General features: G+C 39.6%; 1 long non-coding RNA gene across 1 annotated transcript in view; it reads left to right on the forward strand.

Annotated features, from left to right (window-relative positions):
- Nucleotides 1-24,880, forward strand: part of LOC110833860 (uncharacterized) — a 122,968-nt gene extending 98,088 nt beyond the window's left edge. Inside the window, exons 2-3 of the long non-coding RNA XR_002544368.2 lie at nucleotides 15,819-15,887; nucleotides 24,143-24,880. This is a non-coding gene — a long non-coding RNA (uncharacterized LOC110833860). The remainder of the gene's footprint in view (nucleotides 1-15,818; nucleotides 15,888-24,142) is intronic.
- The last annotated feature ends 235 nt before the right edge of the window (nucleotides 24,881-25,115 follow it).

The following is a 25,115-nucleotide window of genomic DNA, read 5'->3' on the forward strand; positions in this document are numbered from 1 at the left end:
ACCTACCTGATTAAAACATATGTATGGAGAGAATTTAACGACCTCCACATCGTGCATTCACTTCATACAATTTATGGAAAGACCGCGTGGATATTATTTCTTGGTTTTTTTTTTCTTAAATGGCGTTTATCAGATGTGTTTCTTAAGTATCGCCCAGTAATAAAATAAGCTGAAACGTTTGCTTAGGAAAATGTCGTCACTGCATTCTTCTGGGTTTAGTGGAAGACCCACTGAAATCTTCAGCCATGACAGCAGGTCTGTGTCGTATCTGAACCCGCGACCTCGCATATGTGTAACAGGACTGTGACGTACTGTCAAGTAAAGAACTGAGTCACTAGACAAAAACGAGAATCGAACCCGGTTTCAATTACATACTTTCACTGAGTGAATCTGGAAAGCCATTGAGAAGAAAGTTTTCTCTACACACACAGGTTTACCTTGAAAGGATGATACCTCAAACGTTAACATTACACGTGTGTTTTCTTCTCTTGATATGGTAATGAAATTACCACAGTAGGAGCTACACAAAATGCTGTATCTGGGTGTGGTATGATTGGAACGCCATCCCGCCGTGGCAAGCAAACATTCGCCCCGCCTCGGTACGTATATAAAATTTAATCACATTTGCACAAAGAGACGCAGCGCCAGGTTTCGATCGACCGGTGATGCAATTTGTAAGCTTTGCCTCATCTTTTCTCATCAAGAGATCCCGTGGACTGACATTGCTTCTACCGTTACTCATTGATTAACAACACGGGTTTTCATTCAAACGACAGTCTCCTTCTAACGTCACGTCTCAGTCGACAGAAAAAAGAACAAATTTGTTTCACCAACACAGTAAACCACGTTCAGTCTAGACCTTAATCCAAAAAGACAAAAACTGGGATAGTACACGTGTTCGAAGACGATCTTTTTATTTGGTATTCCTCACACTAACTCCATGGGGCAAAACTTTTCTGGGAAGTTGATAGTCGCGCAGAAGTCAATAAATAGATTTTCACACTTCATAATTATTCTGTACTATAACGTAACACCTAGTGGTTAGAACGCTGGCCTTGTAATCCTGGGGTCTCGGGTTCGATTCCCGGCGGTGCCCGAATTTATAACTTGTGTTGGGCAAGGCCGTGGTCTAGGCAACACGGAGGTTTCCTCCGGGGGCTTCCCCGGTTTCTCCGTGGCATCCCAACAATTACTCCACTCACACTCAGAAGAAGGCAATGGCAAACCACTTCTGGATCATCTGCCAAGAACGTATATGAACAGGTCTCAGTCCGAGAAAAGGATGGAAGGATCCTGTTCATATGGACCTGTCGTCAGACAGAACACTAAATAATAATAAGATGAGGTGGTCTAGCGGTTAGAACGCTGGCCTTGTAATCCTGGGGTCTCGGGTTCGATTCCCGGCGGTGCCCGAATTTATAACTTGTGTTAGGCAAGGCCGTGGTCTAGGCAACACGGAGTTTTCCTCCGTGGCATCCCAACAATTACTCCATTCACACACAGAAGAAGGCAATGGCAAACCACTTCTGGATCATCTGCCAAGAACGTATATGAGCAGGTCCCAGTCCGAGAGAAGGATGGAAGGATCCTGTTCATATGGACCTGTCGTCAGACAGAACACTAAATAAAATAAATAACGTAACATGAGTTGAGAAAGTGTGAAATGTTATCTTAGTGAGATTTAAGTTTCTCACGGCGTCGAGTATGTACATGGCTGTCTTATGGGTTGTTGCGTCGTGTAGTCTGGAACACGTTTAACGACGTTACATATGATGTACGCAGTAAATACCTGTAACGTCGTTAAACTTTGCACAGTGCATCAACCCAGAAGACAGCCATTTTAAAGGGTTCTTTCCATTTTTAAATTATTTTAATACAGAATAAAAATTTGAAAAAGTGGGAGATTCATACACCTCAACCAATCTTGTGATTGCATTGGAATTAGAAACTTAAAGATGGACTAGTAGGGCATCTTAGAAAATCAGACACTGAGGATAATATACACCTCCGCTGTTTCCGTGTCCCATATTATGAAGGTATATTACGAGCTTCTCCAGACAGATACGTTATGATTTTTTGTGTGTTGTTGTTCATTTATTACAAATACAAACGTATTGCTTCTAACATACCACTCCACAAAGATGAAAAACATATTATTTCTTGTATGTTTTGAGGTTTTCACAGCGGTGAGTATGAAGATTTCTGTCTTCTGGGTTGTTGCGCTGTGTAGTCTGGTAGATGTTTACCAACGTTTCGGAGGTCATACTGCCTCCATCATCAGAGTATGAAGATTTCTGTCTTCTGGGTTGTTGCGCTGTGTAGTCTGGTAGATGTTTACCAACGTTTCAGAGGTCATACTGCCTCCATCATCAGAGTATGAAGATTTCTGTTTTCTGGGTTTTGCGCTGTGTAGTCTGGTAGATGTTTACCAACGTTTCAGAGGTCATACTGCCTCCATAATCAGAGTATGAAGATTTCCGTCTTCTGGGTTGTTGCGCTGTGTAGTCTGGTAGATGTTTACCAACGTTTCAGAGGTCATACTGCCTCCATCATCAGAGTATGAAGATATCTGTCTTCTGGGTTGTTGCGCTGTGTAGTCTGGTAGATGTTTACCAATGTTTCAGAGGTCATACTGCCTCCATCATCAGAGTATGAAGATTTCTGTCTTCTGGGTTGTTGCGCTGTGTAGTCTGGTAGATGTTTACCAATGTTTCAGAGGTCATACTGCCTCCATCATCAGAGTATGAAGATTTCTGTCTTCTGGGTTGTTGCGCTGTGTAGTCTGGTCGATGTTTACCAACGTTTCGGAGGTCATACTGCCTCCGTCATCAGGGCGATTGAGTATGAATATTTCTGTCTTCTGGGTTGTTGCGCTGTGTAGTCTGTTCGATGTTAACCAACGTTTCAGATGTCATACTGCCTCCGTCATCAGGGCGATGAATATTATGATATGATATGATATTCATCGCCCTGATGACGGAGGCAGTATGACCTCTGAAACGTTGGTTAACATCGACCAGACTACACAGCGCAACAACCCAGAAGACAGAAATCTTCATACTTTTCCTTGTATTCGTTAAATATGCACAAAATAATAAAATAAGTTAAACCAAAGCTGTAGTCTTTTGTCAGGCCTGAATTTTATTACACCTTTTAACAAACCATTAAAATTTTATTTGAATACCATGCAAATTAGGTCTTACAATGGACCAGCCACCGAAAGTGGAATCTTTTTAGACATCGTGGAACACTCTGGAAGACAGACTAGTGGACAATGCATCCTCAGTGTGCACTGACTGTATCCACTTTACACACGCTATTAACGAGGAGCATACAAAAGTCCTGTGAACACTGTTACACAACTACTAAAGTTTTCCACTTAGATATAACCGCAGACCTTTTAACTGCACAATAGACGTTTCAGCCATGGAAGGTAATGGAAAATTAATGCAGTACAAGTTTAAGTCCGTCGAAGGGCATTCCGGCACATATATTTACTGAAAATAATTTTAAAATATTAACAAATGACAGTATGTGCCACTGTTAAATATTATATTCTGTGTAACAGCATGAGTGGTATAACGTAAAACATTTGTGAAGCTTACAATCACAGCCTAACTTGCTCGAATAAACAAATAAGACTTTAATTTGCATATTCAGAATATTGGAAAGTGGGAAAGGCTTGGGTAATTAACATACTTATGTTTATTGCTAGCCCTACAGCAAAAAATTATAGCTTATTCGATAATTGCAAGCCAAAAGGCCAAGATCGACATTAGTTCTACAGAGTGTTCCAAAAGTCACGCAACCTACATTAAAATTCTGATTTATCGTTACATTTCAATTGGACTAAACAATATCGCTGCGACTATACGCGGTGAAACTTAGCACGAAATTGTTTCTCTTTTTCTGATTTTAATGTAATTTATTTTCTAAGAAATAAAACACGGCTCATTAATGGTAGCGCGAGCTTTCGATCGTCCTGTATAATTGTCTTCAGTCTCGTTGTACACCCTCCATGGTCCGAATTTCCCACATTTTAAGACTTCTTCTCTAATTCAGTCTATCCGAGGGACACCCTAGATTGAAGTTATATTATTATATTAATTTCTGCAGCGTTTATCTATAATTTTAATCTTGATTAAAATGGTAGTAATGTGCGTAATTCTCAAGAAATGTGTTTCTGATGCTTGATAATGATTATCTTTCCTTATCAGTGGATTTAGTACGGAGATAAGACTGTGTTCTCTTCTTGTCTGTTATCTTCAAGAGGAACTTTTTCAGTGGCTGTCTGAACAGATCTGGTTTGGATAAAGCTCATAAAGACAATTTTATGCTTTCCACTTCTCTTATATTCCTACTTCTAGTTCATCCTCTTCCTCTTTTCCCTTTCCTTTCTTCCTCCGTCACTCCTCCATTCTCTCTTCTTACAGAACTTTTCTCCTTCATTTTTTCTGTTCTTCGTCTTCCTTCTACTTGTGCCCTCTCTTCATCTTCTCCACATTCTTATTTCTTCCCCATTTCATTCCCCTTATTCCTTCGTCCATCTTCTTCCTCCCTTCATTTCCTCCTTCGAAATCTTAGTCTAATTTTTTACCCCTCTATATCTTCCTCTTCCATTACCTTTTCTACCTTTCCCCCTTCTGTCCTCTCTCTTACTTCCTCCTCTCTTCTCTCTTTTCTTCTTTTATTTACCCTTATTATCGTTTATCTCTCCATTCCGAATTTTCATCTTTAACTGCTTTTTCTCTTGTATTTCTTGCACCCCCTCCTTTCCTTTATTTTCCCCCTTTTTCTTCCTTCGTTCCTCTTTTATTCCCTCTCATCCCTCCTGCTTTTCTTCATCTTCAGTGTCGATATCAGCGCAGTAATGCGTCCAGGGTCTCAGAGTGTCACACGCGTCGGGTCTGCGTCCCGAGTCGTCGTCGTCCTAATGGATCGCTGGAGTGCACCGTCTCACAGAAGCAATTAAAACTGTTGTAACGCGTTTGTCATTTAGAACAGACAGCCTGACGTTCCTTTGTTTTATTGATCGTACTCCTGTCGCGAGTACCACGTCCAGAATCAACATGGAGCGCTGTCGGGAGAGAAGTGCCCCGAGTTTTTATTCGCAGGCAAATGAATCTTCCTATCCACGAAATTCAAACTCATTTCAAGTCCCTCCCTTCGTACACTTTAGTTAACATTGCTTTCCATCTCTGCCTGTGTCTGCCTTAGCAATTCTCTGCTTCTGAATTTCCCTCCAAACTCGTACATGCTGTTAGATAAACATATACACTGATGACGGAGGCAACAAGGACCTCTGAACCGTTCTATTACTTAGTTTCTACATTGTCCAATATTTTGACGTTGAATTTCTCAATCTGCTCGGCCTGATTTTTGACCGAGATTCCTTCCTTCAATTTTGATATCACTAAATGTTTGTCAATATCACAGTCCGTTCCCCTATGAGATCGCACGTCTACGATGTTTGATTGCCTCCTCAGGTCGATTAGAACGTGATTATGGGTCATCCCATAAGGGGAAGTCCAATTAACTATTAATTAATATCCTGAATATTTTTGCCTGTCAAATGTCCTTTTCACACTTTTCTACGTATAAGTGATTTTGACGAAAGATAATTTACAAGTATATAAAAATAGTTATTTTATTTATTAAAATTGCTTTGGTTTACATTTCATTCCACTGTGTTTGTTCCTTGCTCAACGTCTTATTTAACTATTTCTCTTTGCTGGTTGAGTCTCAATGCCAGTCTAGAGTTCCAAAAATCTTGGTGATTGTGGTCAGTAAACTTCTGGACCTGTTTGATGTCGTCCATGTTTTTGAAATTTACTGTGAACATGCCATTAAGGAAGGCATCTTTTTTCGGGTATTCTGCACGGTACAAAAAGAAGCCTGAAGTCCTTTGTGACGAAGCCATTAACAAGATTTCTGGTGATGCATATTCCCATATTTTGTGGGCTATTTCACGAACGTATTATTGTGAAATGGAAAACTAACTATTAGCCACCGTCGTTTATGATCCGTAACGAGGTTTTTGTTACATAATGTTGCTTAAAACGTCCCTTTTCTGCTTAACTGCTCAAACAATTTGCGATACACTCCTGGTGTATACGCAAGTTCCAATTCTCTGCAACAGACCAGAAAATGTTGTCCTCTGTGAGGGAAGTTTTGAAATATTTCATTTAAAGCTCCCGTTAGAAGCTAACATTGCGAGAAATATCACAATAATATGATTTGTCTTTTATCCAGGACAGCTGTCGGAAATAAATACGAAATTTCCCGGGGAGTTTCAGGTTAGTGGTTAGTGATGTTATCCAGTAATAAGAACACATTTCTTTGGATCTTGTGTTAGCTTTCCCTTCATGATGCGGATAAAATTGTAATAATATTTTTCGGTCTTTTAGTCAGAATTGACGAAAATAAAAATTCTTTTGCCCTTGAAGCCTATGTGTGGGACCAGTGGATGTTGCACTAAATCCATTAAGATATTCGACCCAACACGTAAATTTGAAAATTATTGGAGCTTAGGAGTTAAGTGAGAAGCCACGGTGGTCTAGCGGTTAGAACGCTGGCCTTGTAATCCTGGGGGTCTCGGGTTCGATTCCCGGCGGTGCCCGAATTTATAACTTGTGTTGGGCAAGGCCGTGGTCTAGGCAACACTGAGTTTTCTCCGTGGCATCCCAACAATTACTCCATTCACACACAGAAGAAGGCAATGGCAAACCACTTCTGGATCATCTGCCAAGAACGTATATGAACAGGTCCCAGTCCGAGAAAAGGATGGAAGGATCCTGTTCATATGGACCTGTCGACAGACAGAACACTAAATAAATAAATAAAATAAATAAATAGGAGTTAAGTAGACGGTATCCAATTAACCTTCTGATACTGGGGATACTGGGAACGACCCGTTCTTCAAGTGCCTGAGCACTGCGGGTCCCAACTATTATATTATTATTATTATTTATTATTTATTATTGACTGCAAATGGGTTTATACCCGGTGGCAGTGTCCTACAATAACATACAAAACAATGAGACAGAACAGAACAATGAGATACATCAACACAATGAGACAGAACAAAACAATAAACAAAAGGACACAACAAAAACAATAAGACACAATAAACAATGAGATACATCAACACAGAGACAGAACAAAACAATAAACAAAAGGACACAACAAAAACAATATGACACCCAAACAATGGGATACATCAACACAATGAGACACAACAAAACAATAAACAAAGGACACAACAAAAACAATAAGACACAATAAACAATGAGATACATCAACACAGAGACAGAACAAAACAATAAACAAAAGGACACAACAAAAACAATATGACACACAAACAATGGGATACATCAACACAATGAGACACAACAAAACAATAAACAAAGGACACAACAAAAACCATAAGACACAACATACAATGAGATACATCAACACAGAGACAGAACAAAACAATAAAAAAGGACACAACAAAAACAACACATCCCACTCAAAATCAACCAACTCATAAATTACAAAACCATCCAACCTCAAGTACTTAACTTAAAAAAAAGAACTTAATACCACCTAGACATAAGACAATAACTGTAATGTATTACAAACGTCATGAACTGATGCACTCACACAACAATACAATGAGACACAACAATACAACATACCACACTCAAAATAAAACATCTGACACAATAAAAAAACACACATCCACTAATTAATCACAATACTTAAGAGTGGAATATAAAGTCCGCTCTCAGTACATGAAAATTTTATCCCAAAGAACTACAGCCCTTCATCACTTGGAGACTAAGACACTTCACTTCACTTATCACCATTTATTCCCAACTTAATAACCCTTAGCTTGTAACTACTTTTCTGACCCTCTTTCTAAAGGTGCCTAATTTACAGGGGAAAGACTCTAGCACGCCTGGAGGTAATTGGTTCCAGCTTCTTATGGTCCTATTTACAAAGGAATATTTGCCTACATCCGTTCTTTGTTTCCTAGTCCTAATTTTCCGAGTATGATCGTCCCTGCCCAGGTAGCATGGCTTTAATAATCTATCCTCTATCATTTTCCAAGCCCGGCCCCCCGTGTATTCGTTGGCTTTGATCTATAGACATTTGGTAAGACTCCTTGGACGAGGGATCGGCTCGTCGCAAGGCCTCTACCTGTACACAGGACAGCATAACACAGAAAAACGCGGACAGACATCCATGGCTTGAGTGGGATTCGAACCCACGGTCTCAGCTATCACAAGGCCCACGCCAACCTTCTGATATATTTTGCAAAACTTGAACAAACTTTAGCAAGATTGATTTGAATGGGATATGAGCCGCTTTTATATAAGTTCTTGATAACAATAATATGCAATAAAAAGTCTCGTTTTGCATATACTGACACGTGACCTCTTGAATCCCTCGCATGCGTTTATAATTACTGTGCCATTCCACGCCATGTGAATTGTGAAACTGTTTGAAGTGTCGAGAGATAAACATTCACTGTCAGTGTATATAAATCCTGGAAATGGCCCTCAGGTCGCTGCCAGAAACCGGACAATTCACTTGCAGGCAGCCATTTGCCTCAAGTCCTACAAGAAATAGAGCGTGCTTTATGCCACGTGTGATCGATCGGATAAACCAGATACCATCAAGTGGACAGACCCGACTGACTGCTGGGTTCTCCGCATTTTTCTATGGCGACCCGTGGGTGGGATTAAATAAACGTTTACCATCACCCTATTCCTTGTTTATCGGATCATTTTTACTTTTTACTTTCTTTCGAAAAAGCAAAAGAACTGATAAATTGTGCTCCCGAACTTGTACGTTATCCAAAATTTCGCCTCTCCTATCCTGTTTAAGCCTAAAAGTCGCGTCTTAAGAATACCATATTATCGACCTCACGAAGCACAGTCCTTCTTTGAGTAGCTAATAGACGCTTGGCTTATCAGCTTCTCAAGTTAAATGAAATTACGTGCGTATAAGATTTGACTTTTCAATGACTACATTTGAACTAAAGAATTTTCTGATTTTAAACGTAAAAATTGCAGTAGTATGGGGAAACCTTTAGGCCTCATTCATCATAGTCAATTTGACGAACAGTGCCCGGGAATCCTTGAAGGTATATAAGATTTCCTTACGAATTATGCATGATTGGACACAGAGGTACGAAAGAAACTGTGACGCTTGGTAATCTGGTATGGTCACCCACAGACGTCAGACCGCAACAAAGTTTGTTGCGAGTCATTTAAGAGCCGAACTCAACCAGTGACGCCGTTGACTTTAACAAAACTTCTTTTATATTTCCGTTAATTTATACGATTTTAAGTCGAATTAACCTAAGTACTAAAATATTTAATTCTGAAATAACTAGACATCGAATGTAATGACTCAGATTATTTTTCTCATCAAAGTTAACAATTTTAATTCTTCCTGATTTGCGCCTTCAATTTTTATTTTGCCAGGAAGTTGCTCCAAGGTTCAGCAAGGAAACAATTTCAGAGCCAGTGACTATAAGAAGCGAACTGCATATTTCTATTTTCAAATGCAAAGTGGACCATCTGTTGAATTCAAGAGAATTATTATTGGATAAACCACGTTTTGAATATGAATATGAGCAAACAGAATTTCCATATATGTGGATGGATAAAGCCAGAATCCGACCAATGAAAGTGAACATAAAAATGCAGACGTGTTTTGTGCTATATCTACATAATGCATTACGCCACACGACCCTCCGCTGTTAAATCTCTGCCAGCCACTGATGTGTGCGTTGCGGGACGGCGACCTCGTCCCAAAATTTGAAGCGATGAAACCAAATCCCATAACAGGGTAGTGGCCTCACGCACAGTCCTCAGTCCCTCAAAAATAGTAACAGACCACTTTCTTACACATTCCGCGCAATTAATCGTTTAAAATCATTGTAAAATGTGTAATTCGGCATTAGACAGATGCAGAAGATAACACGGCTTCATATAAGAAACATAGTTAGCGTTAAGAGCTGATACATCCTGAGTTTAGCCAAACGTTCTCCGTGTTTTACGAAAACAGAAAGATCATTAGCGTTTTCAGAAGCGCCCACAATCGAACTCCGCCTTGATCGACTTGAATCCAATCCACAACTTCATTCTGTTGTCTGCCCCCTGATTACCGAAGTGGTCCATCTCTTCAAATCAGGTTTACCAAATAAAATATTTGGAAATATTTCTATCACCTCTTGCCTTATATTTATTTGGACCAAATGTATTCCTCAACACTTGATTCTCAGATAAATTTCTATCCACATTTCTTTGAGAGTCTACTTATCTATCCATCTAAGGCGAGAGGCTAAATTTCGAATCCCTACAAAAAATATAGAGTTTTACTTTATTTTTACATTTTCAACATAATTTTATAAATAAGATGAAGCTCTCTGAACTGAATGTATTTTTGGGTTTACATTCACGTTTGTTTATACTTACGGTAAAATAGAGACTGTTACATTAAACTTAACATTTACTCATTAAACGTAGGCGGTTATGGTCTTCACCAATTCTTGTCCTTAGGTCTTCGCGGCTGGAGTTCAATATTTAAATTTGGCTTTTGGGTAAAAGCCGATATACGAGGTGCGATCGGAAAGTTTCTAGACTGCGCCTATAAAAACCCGTACAATTATCTCAGGTATTAAATTCATCCATCACCCTCGAAGTAGTTCCCCTGGGAGTGAACACAACGATCCCAGCGCCGCTGCCAAGCCTGGAAGCATCCCTGGAAATCTTTCTTTGTCAGCCTGTCAAGCACCACCTGCGATTCTGCCTGAATCTCTTCTATCGTCTCAAATCTCCTTCCCTTTAGCTGAATTTTCATCTTTGGGAAGAGGAAGAAGTCACACGGAGCTTAGAAAGGAAGTTGGGGTCGGTTCTTGCAAGATCTTTGAGCTCCTGACAAACGAGAAGTCGATTCTACTTCTGGTCCTCAGACAGGATGCGTCGCACGTGGAGTTCTTCCTTTAGAATCAGCTGACAGGTCCCATAGCCTATCCCAACAATGTCGCACAAGTCGTTGATGTTACGACGTCGATCTTCGTGAATGGCCTGCAGAATCTTCGTAACATTTTCGGGCGTTGTGCTCGAAGATGGTCGTCCAGAACGCTCGTCATCATCGACAGAGGTTCGGCCATTTTTAAAACGTGAATGCCACACAAAAGTTTGTGCACGACCCATTGCGGACTCCCCAAATGCTTGCTTTAGCATTTCATAGGTTTCCGTAGCCGTTTTGGCGAGTCTCTGGCAAAATTTGATGCACACGCCATTCCGAAATCGCAGGAGGGTCGGTGTAATGCACTACCAAAACGCCCGTAACTAAGAAACAAATGCTAATTCGATGATGCCGGCTGGCAAACTGATTCATTATGAATGTAGGCCGCACCACCTAGCGGCAGAAGCTCGTACTACATCCGGTTCGCTCTCTATTGACACAGTCTTGAAACTTTCCGATCGCACCTCGTATAATAGGACTGTACTGACATGGTGTTCTTATAAACGTTTGGTCACCGGCCTTTATAACCCGTGCAGAAGTTGCTCATGGCTGCTGAAAACTTCCCTTTTCTGCTATCAAGCGATGCTCTTTGGGTGTATACACCCTATTTATTTTGTGTAGAACTTTTTTAATAAGACCAAATTTCCTGTCATAGAACAAGAAAGGAGTGCCCTCTGACAGCAGGGAAGTACTGAAAGGTTTTGTTGAATTTCCCATTAATAGTTGACGATGCAAATAGTCTGGTAAAGACTTTGTCTGGTCTTCTATTAGCTTGGTCTTCATAATGCAGGTTTGCACACTGAACCAGATATGATTAGAACTGTCTCAATAAGGACAGTGAGGTGACGGGGCATGGCGTATAAACTTTTTTTGCCTGAAAGGAAGAGACAACTTTAAAAACACAGTTGTAGATTGGAGGACAATATTAAAGTTGATCTTAAGAAAATAGGTTTGGAGAATTTTGATTGGATTCTTATGGCTCGAGATAGGCGGTCTGTTGTGAATACGGTAATTAATGTTCGTTTTCTATAAAACACGAGGAATTTGATTGGTTTCTAAAAAACTGCTCTGCCCCACGGAGTTAGTTACGTTCGCAGTACATCGAATCCTGGCAGGGTTTATATTTGACTCGAAATTATGACTCTTTGCACTGACGCACGTATGATTATTGCAGGCTCCCCGCAATGGAACAAATATGAAGTTATTATGTGTAGGCGTACTGTTACATTTGATATCAGTCTGTGTCATGATCGCTAATGGAACGAAACTCTTAATCACAATTCAAAACAGAAAGTACACCGTTCATAGTAAACACGTCGAGTACAGCACACACCAAGTTTACTGCCGCACTGTGTTTACGTTCTTACACGTCGACAGCTACCGTCATTCGCCAAGGTGATTCCTAAAGTAAACTGTACTTAAAATGAGCACGCTTGTTCACAGTCAATGAACTACCGTTTATAAATTTTGTTGTTTACAGTTGTTAAACACCCAGTTGGTCGCTACAGGAATTAAACCGTTGCTATGCAACGCAACGGCGGTCACTTTAATCGCTTTATGCATTATTAAACCGTTTATGTTGCGTGAATACGAGACTGAGGAAAATATTGATATAAAATTATTTTTTGAGTAAGGTGTCTATGGAGTGTTAGAGAAAATATTGCGTTGTGTGTGGCATGAATAAGGAAGATTATGATGTGATGCACACACGAAAATGTTCAGCTGAAACACGTTATCTTTCCACCTTTCTGAAAATTCCTAAATATTTTACTAATTGTAAAAACATCTGATATAACATATAAAATTACATATTTTATAGTAAAAGGAGTCTGAAAAATGAGGAACCTTAATATGAAAGCCCTCCACTAGAAGCGATATTCAGCCAGTTCTATCCAACTCTTTCTTGCTCTATCAAGTGGATATATTTTTGAAAGTTTCCACACTCTGATATCAAATACATTCCTTGTCCGACGAAACAGATTCTTAGATTCAGACATACAAATAAAAACTATTTTTTATCGTATTTTTGTTATAGACAGCAAAGGACTTGGAATATCCAATGATTTTACTTGAACAGTGCCAAAGTAAGACTGGTTATGAGGCTGTAATATAAGGAAAAAGCTCTTATGGTTGTTTAGATATAATATTTGTGTTGTTATAAATTGGTACATGTGCACCCTGGCGAAAAAGTTGTTACTTTGCCACTGTTTACTGGGGTAGAGCCTACAAATCTGGGCCCTCAGAAAGTTCCAAGTACTGGAGGAAGAATCCTTTTATCACATTCTCTGTCAGTGATCATCGTTGGTTAGGCTTAGATCAGAGATCATCGGCTGTGACGATCGGTTGAGAAAAGAGGCGACTGTAACGCCACCCTTTAAGCAGGATGAAAAATAAAATTCGCCTACCTTCAGTAATTCAAGTCTTAAGCTTTATAAGCATTTTTCGTTATTCTATTTTTCCACAAGCACATACAATTGTGAGGGAGGAACACAGATTGCAGGTGTTTGAGAATCGGGTGTTGAGGAGGATATTTGGGCCTAAGAGGGAAGACGATGGGGCGTGGAGAAAACTGTACAATGACGAGCTTAAAAAATCTGTACTCCTCCCCCAGTATTGTGAGGGTGATTAAGTCGAGAAGAGTGAGTTGGGCGGGACATGTAGCGCGCATGGATGGGACAAGAGGTGTGCACCGGGTACTGGTTGTGAAACCTGAAGGGAAGAGACCGCTGGGGAGACCTAGACTTAGATGGGAGGATAATCTCAGGCGGGATCTATGGGAGATAGGAGTTGAAGGAGACTGGATTTTGTTGGCCCAGGACAGGGTCCGGTGGAGGGCTTTGGTTAATTCGGTGATGAACCTTCGGGTTCCGTAAGCCATCTAGTTAGTTAGTCATACAATTGTGAATATTAGTGAAGCACATTTCCACTTCATTTTTTTTCAAATATAGAATATGTCTAGCATTTGACATGACTTTGAAAAGTATAATTTATTACAATTGGGGCATTTTGGTTCGCACGTAGTTTGTGATCCGAAAACTGATTCGGGGACACACAAAACTTCAAAGAGTGCCTCGCGTTCGACACGCCTGCCCTGAACGATTAAAATTGATATTTCGTGTTTATACAGAATTTGGGGCACCTGAATAATATAACAGCCTGCGGCTTCATTGTCCGTGCGTCAATTTTCTGCATGGACCCACATTTATTTCTCGTGGCCAGGGTGTTCTCAGAAGCGGTGGAGCCCGACCTCCCCTCTGCCCATATTTACGGGGTCTCGTGTGAAATGTAACCGGGGTCTATACTGGGTCATTCAGGTCATTCTAACGGTGAAACCTGATATATTTTCAGCTTTGCACTCTGATTACAAAGCTTCATAGTTCGGAACTTAGAAAGAGGGGTAATTTAACATAATTTCAAATTAACTAACCACTTTCGAATCTTTTGAACATATGAGCACTTGATTTTGTAAAAATGGGAGAGGCTGAATAAGAGCTATGTTTTATGTTCAAATAATAATAATATTATTATTATTATTCAATTGAATTTACTGTACGTCAGTGAATTGTAGAAAAATGTCTTATCGATTTCACTCATATAATGTTTTTATTTAATTGTATAAGAGAATGTTAATGTTACTGTCCACTTTTGTTGTAATTATTCTACGACTACAATTAGAAGTATTTTGCTTACTCAGTTTCATAAATATTCAAGCCCTCACTGCAAATGGGCTCTCGCTTTTTCGGCGAAAAATTTCGCGTCTGTAGTTACTAGTTCTGCCACTGCTGCGACAATCCGAACGCCTCGTCCTTTTTCAACTCACAGGGGAGATACGTAGAATAAATTCGCCACCGGATCGTCGTTTCACGCCTTTTTAAACCAAGCACGTATATTATATCCAGTTGTATAAAACAAAAAAGACAACATTGTTTATTTTTATTCGTCTGCCTTATAAATAATTCAGAATGCGTCTCCCCCTCTTAGCCCCCCATAGACGTTTGTGGACAGAAATGCTATTCATCATTTGAGAGTCAGGAATAAGTGTTTCGATTCACCGCCTCCGTTCCTTTTTACTGCCTGTAATAGTTGTATTTAACTCATGAAGCCGGAGTTCGTCTAAATAACATCCAGTTCGTACCTCAAAGAAAACACAGAAATTCACCATTACAAAAATCAGCTGGTTAATGCTATTTAAGGAAATAGTCGCTGTTTACAGTGACAATTGTATGAAACACACAATTACAAATGATTTATTGATAGTTGAAGTGGGTGAGACATGTAGATGGCACTGGGCCTAAATAAAACATGGATACATATTTACAAAACGCTGTTTGAATTAATTCTGGCCTGCGTGTATAATGTAAATAATGTGTCTCATATGTTAAATCCACGGTGGTCTAGCGGTTAGAACGCTGGCCTTGTAATCCTGGGGTCTCGGGTTCGATTCCCGGCGGTGCCCGAATATATAACTTGTGTTGGGCAAGGCCGTGGTCTAGGCAACACGGAGTTTTCCTCCGGGGGCTTCCCCGGTTTCTCCGTGGCATCCCAACAATTACTCCATTCGCACACAGAAGAAGGCAATGGCAAACCACTTCTGGATCATCTGCCAAGAACGTATATGAACAGGTCCCAGTCCGAGAAAAGGATGGAAGGATCCTGTTCATATGGACCTGTCGTCAGACAGAACACTAAATAAAATAAAAAATATGTTAAATATCAGTATAAATAAACAGCAAACAAACTACTTTAAAACTGGGCTGTCAATAACTATCTTCACTCTCCTTTTTTTTCAGAATGAAGGTGCAGACAGACAGAACGACTACGTATTAAACGTGAGACGCAAGTAGAAGACGCCATCTTTGGTGAGTTTTGAAATCAAATTTTAAAGCCCATATATGTTCCTTAAATCCTCCTGTGTCGTTTAGCAGTGTTCAGTCCATAGAACTAACTTGAGTCCAAGCTTCGAATAGCACCCCCTATACTAATTTCAGAAATAATTTTACTTTTGGTTAATTTTAAGCGCCTTTTTACATTACGATAATTGCCATCTGAGTGTTTCATAAGGAGGTACAATTTCCTCCATGCAGCAGGGCACATCAGGAACTTAAAGTCCATCAGCTGCTTATGATATTTCCTGTATTTTATAGACCCCAAATACAGATTGATATCCTCAGAAGAATCTGCCACTGGACTCTATCCTGAGGCAGGTTATTCCAGTCTATCCTGTCACAAAATATTCACTTTATGCCCACTTTAATATTATCCTCATCTATGTCTAGGTCTTTACGTGATCTCTTTACTTCAAGTCTTTTGACAAAATATTTTTGTGTTACCCATTTCTCCATGCGTGCTTATAACCCCGCCCATATCACATTCTCAAACTTCCATCGCCTTTAATTATTTCTGGTGAAAAGTACGTATTTTGGAAATTCACCATTCTTTTGCTTTCTTTCCCTTGAGATTAGACATCCCCCTTAGCACCCTACTCCCAAACATAATACGTCTATGTCCCTTTGGAAGCTTAAGATATTTAGTGTATGAAGATACGAACTGAACGGAGTCTACTGAAAACATGGTCTGACGGAGGTAACTTCTCTCTCTGCTTTGGAACGAACCGTTAGTAAGAGCACTTCTGGTGAAAATCAAGTTAGACGTGGACTTGGAAAGTGGACGTTATGACGAGATTATATAATTTCACTTGTTAATCAGGCGCGTATGAAGCCTCTCCGCAGGGCGTCATGTCATGTTCTCATAGCCCACAGATATCCGAGTCACTGAGCATGAACTTCAACGTATAAATAATGTGGAAATCGATCTGCTTTCAAGGAATAACCCTCCTCCCCACCCCTGCATACTGACTATACGTCATTTGACGTCAAAGCTGTCACTTCGTCCAGAGTCAGACGAAGGTCTCGTCCACCGAGTGGAGTGCGTGGCATGTCTGCTGGTGAGAGGTGTGTCGGGGAAACGTGGCGTAGAAAACACGATATACGAGGCGCGTCCCAAAAGTAAGTTTCCCTGGGGCCGTTTACAGAAACAAAACACAATTTCATGGATATATTTATTGCAACAGATACAGCAAGTGTCTAGCTATTTTTCAACATATTAAACACCAGAATTGAGACATTTGTCATACCGTGGGACCATCCCGCGCCGCTTGTTCTAAATGGCCCGTCGCTAAAAATTGTCTGCACCAGCGACGCACCATCTGCTTGCTCATAACGTTAGGCCCATAGACCCGGCACAGCTGACGTTGAATTTCGATCGGCGCTATGCTCTGTGCATTCAAAAACTTTATCACTGACCGCACTTCACAATCGGCGGGAGCTGGAATAAGAACCTCCATCTTCAACAGCTGCAACGATGCTTAGTGCCGGTATTGTCTTCCTGCACGATAACGCTAGGCCGCACACGGCTCGACGGACAGCAAGTCTCCTGCAGGAGTTCAGCTGGGAGGTGTTTAATCATTCACCCTACAGCCCGGACCTCGCTCCCAGTGATTTCCATCTTTTCCTACACCTCAAGAAATTCCTGTCCGGTCAGCGTCAGCGTTTTGAGAATGACAGAGAGGCGGAGATGGTTGTCACACAGTGGTTCCAATCCCAGGCGGCAGACTTCTACGACACAGGTATTCAAAAGTTGGTCCCACGGTATGACAAATGTCTCAATTCCGGTGGCGAATATGTTGAAAAATAGCTGGACACTTGCTGTATCTGTTGCAATAAATATTTCCATGAAATTGTGTTTTGTTTCTGTAAACGGCCCCAGGGAAACTTACTTTTGGGACGCGCCTCGTATATCCATATTACGAGAGAAAGAAGTATTTTTGCCCGGAAGGCTCAACTACGCAAGCGTTAGAACCATCACCGCCCTCATAAACGTATCTGTTATGCTCGTCTCATATTTGTAGTGGCGTTTCTTATGAAAATATCTCCACCCACCTCATATTAATTCTTCCAGATGTCCATGTCAACACCTCACCACTTTAATTCCAAATATCTTTCCCTTTTTTAACACTGGACATTAATGCGATAATGCGATATTATAATGTCCCTGGCTGAGCTGCATTAAATAAATGCAATATAATTGTATTTGAGCTTCGTGTTGTGTCTCGTCGACTGTCACGGAGCGAGATGGAATTAGTCAGTTTAATCCCGCACTCATACCAAATTCCTGCAAAATCCACTAAGTACTAAGAGGCGTGAGACATTTCCCAGGCTGACTGTCGTTTAATTACGTTGTTGCATTCGCTTTACAACTTGACAGAAATGAGCCCATCGAATTTCACTCATTATAATTCAATATATTAAAAGAATATCGTGATATAATAGACCTATATTACAAGCAATTTCAGTTAAAATTAAACGGGAAATAGTGTACATTTGTGTGTATTTTCTGGGATGAAATGTCAAGTTGCTTCAAATCAAATTCTTCATATTCGTTGTTCTAACACCAATTAGCCTATTTTCTGAATATGCAAAATCAATATATGATTAAATTTGTCGCCCCAATATTACTTTTGTATTTTCACGCCTTTTCGGAAAAACGCGTCGTTTTGTAAAACTCCGCCCAATTTTCGAAACATAAAAATTGTTTACAAAGCGTCTTTCTAGACAAACAGGATGAAATGGACGGACGGTTAAATTTTGAGTTAAAGTTTAACGGGAAATTCAAAGTTTGCCTACTATATTCTTTCCCTCTATACACTGTTTACTAACATTCAGTTGTTTTAAATAAAAATATAAATGGCGCAGAAGATTGCATTCACAATTTTTCTAACGCGCCAAGCATTTGGATACCCCTGTCCCAAACCGTCAAAATAGAAAATTGTAATTTTTCCTGAGCTATCTAACAGGATAGTTTGCGTGTTCATAATTTGTCGGCACGGCCGTATCTAAATTTTTAAATAACGAAAGAGAATAATTTGGGAAGAAACAATTTTTGTTTACCTTTTTCCATCGAAGCACTATTTGTTTGAAAGGCGTAGTTATACACGCCCACTCTTTGGACACTCCTATGACTAATTTTCAAAATAAAGACTCTTTTCTTAATTATCAAATTTTTCTGCACTGTGTCTGTGTCCTTGTAAACTGGGTCGGTGAGAATTAGAAAACCTTGTAGCAGAAATGGTGGAGTTGTTAAAGGGAGGCATGTTGAAAACAAGGAACACTGGCGCTCTCTAACGACCCAAGTTGGAGTTAATTGTCCGTGGCAAACGAATGGAGATGATTCGCTTCTGTCTTCACCTCCTTGGAACTCGTAAATCTTCTTCTTTCTCTCCTCCAGCAAAATATAAAGAAAAGGGAAAAAGCAACAGACGAGGAAATAAAATGAAACATACAAAAGAAATAATCGGAATTATAAATAGAGAACTTTGCTGAGAAATATACAAGAAAGCAAATTAAGTCTGTATTCAGCACTGCATTTTTCAGACAATATATCATTTTAAAGAAAAGACGATCACTGCTTTGTTTAATGATATATTTTACCACTTTATTTTAATATTTTGAAAGTCTTTTTTCTACTCTGATGTAAACTATGTGAATTGTCTCGTTCATTGTAAATAATTGTAGACAACCATGATCCTATACTTGCTCAATTTTATCAGTCTAATCACAATAAAATATTATTATTAAATGTTAAAATATTAAAATATTATTACAATTAACATTTAAATATTTAAAATATATTAAAATGATTCTCTAATATTAAATATTAAAATATTAAATATTAAAAATGTTAATTGTAATAATATTTTAATATTTTAACATTTAATAATAATATTTTATTGTGATTAGACTGATAAAATTGAGCAAGTATATATTCAACACAATATGACGCAACATTATCATCTCAAAACATGATCCTGTTCGTTCATCGGCAAAGCACACGCCGTTTCAGCAAACGTACGGATGTACATTCCCCTCTAATGCGTTCTTCAGTAAGGTTCATATGCTCCTTGGATTAGCCCAAACTTTTCAGCAAAACGTGTGGGTATGTAAGACTTCTGGTGGGAAACTGACACTGAGGTATGTCCATCACCGAAATCTTGGTTTCTCCAAACATCCGCCGTGTCACTACTGCTGCATCCTCGTGATCTGTCTTCTCGTCAAGTAGAACCGATACAAAATGGGCATCTGAGTATGAAGTACAGAAATCCTAATTGATACGTTTATAATGGCGAAGTTGGTAGAGAAATTATAGGTCTTCATGGAGCCGAAATATTGTTGAAAAGTTCACTGTAGACAGTTCTGAACAAAATCATGTCACAATTATAGTTTATAATTTTATGATATGCTTTAATAATATAATTTCATATATGCCTGGGCTTCGTAAGTAATCTCTTTTCTTAAGACTTTCCGATTAAGGTGTCTTAAGTGTGTAAGATTTGAGGTTTTCACAGCCGTGAGTATGAAGATGTCTGTCTTCTGGGTTGTTGCGCTGTGTAGTCTAGTCGATGTTAACCAACGTTTCAGAGGTCATACTGCCTCCGTCATCAGGGCGATTCTTAGTATGAAGATTTCTGTCTTCTGGGTTGTTGCGCTGTGTAGTATGGTAGATGTTGACCAACGTTTCAGAGGTCATACTGCCTCCATCATCACGGTCTAATAACGGAGGCAGTATGACCTCATAAACGTTGGTAAACATCTACCAGACTACACAGCGCAACAACCCAGAAGACAGAAGTCTTCATGTCTTAAGTATCTCTCTCATCTCTCCACACCAATTTTTTTCCAAAATTCATCTTGAAGATTTGCAAGGAGGATCGAGTCTGGGAACACAGGAAATGTGCACAGTGAGAAGCCAAGTCTGGGTTATCTCGAGCGAGGAACAGGAAAGTGCATGAACATTCCAACACTTTTCACTTCAACCCTGAAGATGGAAGCAGCATATTTATCAAATACTTTGGTGTACAAATAAGGATAAAGTATCGCGTATGTTGTTTTGGTAACATTAACGTGCTTCACAACAGAGATTGGCCCCATCAGCTTTAGTGCTCCTTGTACCAATATGTATTCATGTTTAAGTAAATTTAGGTCACATTTATATTTGTGAATAATGACAAATCGCTTTAACTGTTTAAACATGCCGAGACACATTCATTCCATCTATATCATTAAAACTTAGAAGGGTCAATGATTTTATGCGAGATCTCTCTTGCGTGGCGTTTAAGCGGATAATATTTGTTTCCGTGTCGAACAGCGAGTTTGATGATGGCTTCAACATAATTCACGTAGACGACATTACTTTGATGTTTTCTTTGTTTTGGTTGTGTTGACAGCAAAATCTTCACGCCCCGTGTCCCGCTCAGATGAGGAACTTTTTTCTTTGTTTCTACGAAAAAATTCATGTAACTTTTTCTTCAGACGTGTGAAGTTGGTCTTATATATTTAGTTACTGCTTTCTATATAAGGAATCCCATTAAAATTGTGATCTTGCTTTCTTATTTAAAGAAGGATTCTACTTTATTTGCTGGTCGGAATTATTAATTCGAGTCATAAGTCAACTTCTGTACCTACTGTTTTAGATGTTTACTTTAATTTTGAAAAATATGGTCTAGGGGAACTGCCAAAGTAGAGCGATAAAACGATATTTATATTACATGAACGACTTTACGGTGGGAAGAATAGAAGGAGATTCGGAACTACAATAAAAACATTAACCCAGCAGAATAAAAATTTCGCTGAAGGAATTACATATTCAAGCAGTTCTTCAACAAGCACGAAGCACATTTGTCTTGGCGAGTTTCATGCTTCACGGAAATGACGGGAGATGGCAGCGTGTCGCAGTTAAAGTGGAACATGTCTCATCATCAAAGGGGAATCTTAACAAGGATTGAAATTCGTACTCTACAAGAGTACACAAATGATTCAAAGGCGTTCTTTTACCCAGAGATGATACTATTTTGAGAAAATTAATCGTCTTTGGTAATACGTGTTAATGAAAATTAGAATGCATAATACATAAGTCAATAAACCGTACAGCAGAATAGAGAATAATAGGGGAGGACGGGGTAATGGTGGTCAGGTACTTTTTTTGATAAATGATAGCAGATGATTCAGGAGGTGCTGCCACCTAGCCCTTGATTTAGTGAAGTTCGAAAATGAATTCTGCCATCTGCTTCTGGGTCAGTTTTATGCTCCCGTGAAATAATATTTTGATTCATGCATCTGACTTGAGTGAACTCGAACTCTGTGCTTATACGTAAAAATATTATTTAGATGTATAAATATTTCGTAAGTTTTATAATTATCAGTCTTTTTTACAACTTCAGTTCACTTTATAACTGTGCTTTAATATGTCTTCCGCTTATCACATCAAATATATAGTGGTTGAGTACTTGAAAGCTTCTTAAAGCGCCAAACCATTTACCCTAAAAATGACAACGACGATGTTTGCCGAAACTTTGGTTAATTTTTTTAAATTTTTACTCTGCTCAACCCCATAAAACCGAAGTTACGCATTGAATTTCAGCCTCGAAGATCCAAGGACGAGAATGGCTTGGACTTTACCACGACTTTGGATAGCCCTGTCCTGGTAAGCTTCACTCGTGCGTCCATAGACCAGTCATCCATAAAAGATGTGAAATATTTCCAGTTTTTAGACTTGCAAATTCGACATAATCAAGACGTGAGACGAATAGGAATATAAATTGCACTCACTCTGGACTTAAGTCGGCATTTTTTCTTTATCTCTTTCATTCCTTGCCTTATCATTATTAAAACTCTGCGCTCCCGAAGGAAATCGTCATTATTCTGCATCTTTTCCGCCCGACATCAAATTAGGAACCTACTCACCCGAGAATGTCTTTGTTGATGTTGGTCCAAGTACTAGGGACCTCAGTATTCATTACGGTAGACTTCGGACTATTCTGTTCAGCTAGAGACGTCGGTTGAAATCCGTAATTACGTTAGAACTACGCGCAACAGAAATCAAGAACAAACGAAAAAACAAATAACAAGAAAAATGATTAAATTCGCTGTTATTATTGGAAAAAACGAAATTCTTGGAAGTTTAAATAACAAGCAGTCGCATTTTTCTCTCTGTTCTGATAAGTTATTGCGTCTTCCTTGCACACTGTATGGAATGAACTCATACGAGGTGCGATCGGAAAGTTTCAAGACTGTGTCAATAGAGGGCGAACCGGATGTAGTACGAGCTTCTGCCGCTAGGGGGTGCGGCCTACATTCATAGTGAATCAGTGTGCCAGCCGGCATCATCCAATTAGCATTTGTTTCTTAGTTACGGGCGTTTTGGTAGTGCATTACACCGACCCTCCTGCGATTTCGGAATGGCGTGTGCATCAAATTTTGCCAAAGACTCGCCAAAACGGCTACGGAAACCTATGAAATGCTAAAGCAAGCATTTGGGGAGTCCGCAATGGGTCGTGCACAAACTTTTGTGTGGCATTCACGTTTTAAAAATGGCCGAACCTCTGTCGATGATGACGAGCGTTCTGGACGACCATCTTCGAGCACAACGCCCGAAAATGTTACGAAGATTCGGCAGGCCATTCACGAAGATCGACGTCGTACCATCAACGACTTGTGCGACATTGTTGGGATAGGCTATGGGACCTGTCAGCTGATTCTAAAGGAAGAACTCCACATGCGACGCATCCTGTCTGAGGACCAGAAGCAGAATCGACTTCTCGTTTGTCAGGAGCTCAAAGATCTTGCAAGAACCGACCCCAACTTCCTTTCTAAGCTCCGTGTGACTTCTTCCTCTTCCCAAAGATGAAAATTCAGCTAAAGGGAAGGAGATTTGAGACGATAGAAGAGATTCAGGCAGAATCGCAGATGGTGCTTGACAGGCTGACAAAGAAAGATTTCTAGGGATGCTTCCAGGCTTGGCAGCGGCGCTGGGATCGTTGTGTTCACTCCCAGGGGAACTACTACTTCGAGGGTGATGGATGAATTTAATACCTGAGATAAGTGTACGGGTTTTTATACGCGCATTCAGGAAACTTTCCGATCGCACCTCGTATAAGACTGGTCATGTATGTCTGTCAGAATGATATAACGCAAGAACCCCTGAAAGAATTTGGATAAACTGTTACCTAGATGTCGTGTCGTTGGAAACTGCCCTAAAATCACAATTCTCATTTTTTTTACAGTCGGAAATACCAATATGAGGGACGAACAAACTTCGATTTTGGTTTTCCGAAACTACAAAACATTTGTAGGATTTCAGGTTGTGACGGCGGTGAGTCTGAAGATGGCTACCTTCTGGATTGTTGCGCCTTGTAGTCTGGTAGAAGTTAATCGTCGTTTCAGATGCACGCATTCCTCTAGCACCTTTTCTAAGTCGGTAAACGTCTACCAGAATATACAGAGCAAGAACCCGGAGGACAGTTGTCTTCGTCTGCAAGTCCTCACGGCGTCACAACCGAGAAGAGTATCATCTAAAGCAGTGAGAAGATTTTGTTATTTTTCTTGCGATTATAATGAATAATGAAGAGTAATTCTTTACTAGTTAAGAGTACTTTGCCCTGTGCCTCATGACTAGTAGGAAGTTCGATTTCTAAGACAGCGTGATTACCTCAAATGTTTGTGATGACTAATGTCAGGGCTATACCAGAGAATCATAAGTTAATAGAAGTTATGGAAAATATATGAATGACGGGTAAGTGTTCGTTGTGTATTCCCGAGTGAAATTACCGTAAACAGAATATGTGTGCTGAAGAGAAAGTCTGATTCTTATATATTTTGTGTGTCACGATGTCTGTGAGATAAATTTTAAAGTTTTCTTTAGTCATATCTGTAACATGTATTAAATAAAATTTTAAGAAATCCGTTATGATGAAAGTCAAGTCTTAAACATGTATATCAATACAGCCAAGAGAACACACACAGCCGTGCATTTGTAATATAATTCGGTCTAAGAGAAGAAAAAGAACGCGAACCTAATACTTAGGCTCAGTTCTAAGCTTTGCAAAAAACGCCGTGTAACAATAATGCTTCACTTGTCAGGATTTAAATTTCCATACTCTAGCATTCGGCAAAGAACGACACAACTTTCCAACCGCAAATGAACATTTCTGTGCAAGACTTCATTTTCTCTATCTATAAGCAGATTCTTAACAATAC

The sequence above is a fragment of the Zootermopsis nevadensis genome, unplaced genomic scaffold, assembly GCF_977971745.1.
Source record: "Zootermopsis nevadensis isolate Lab colony 2312 unplaced genomic scaffold, Znev_1.0 Znev_ptg000002l, whole genome shotgun sequence".
Classification (NCBI taxonomy): Eukaryota; Metazoa; Arthropoda; class Insecta; order Blattodea; family Termopsidae; genus Zootermopsis; species Zootermopsis nevadensis.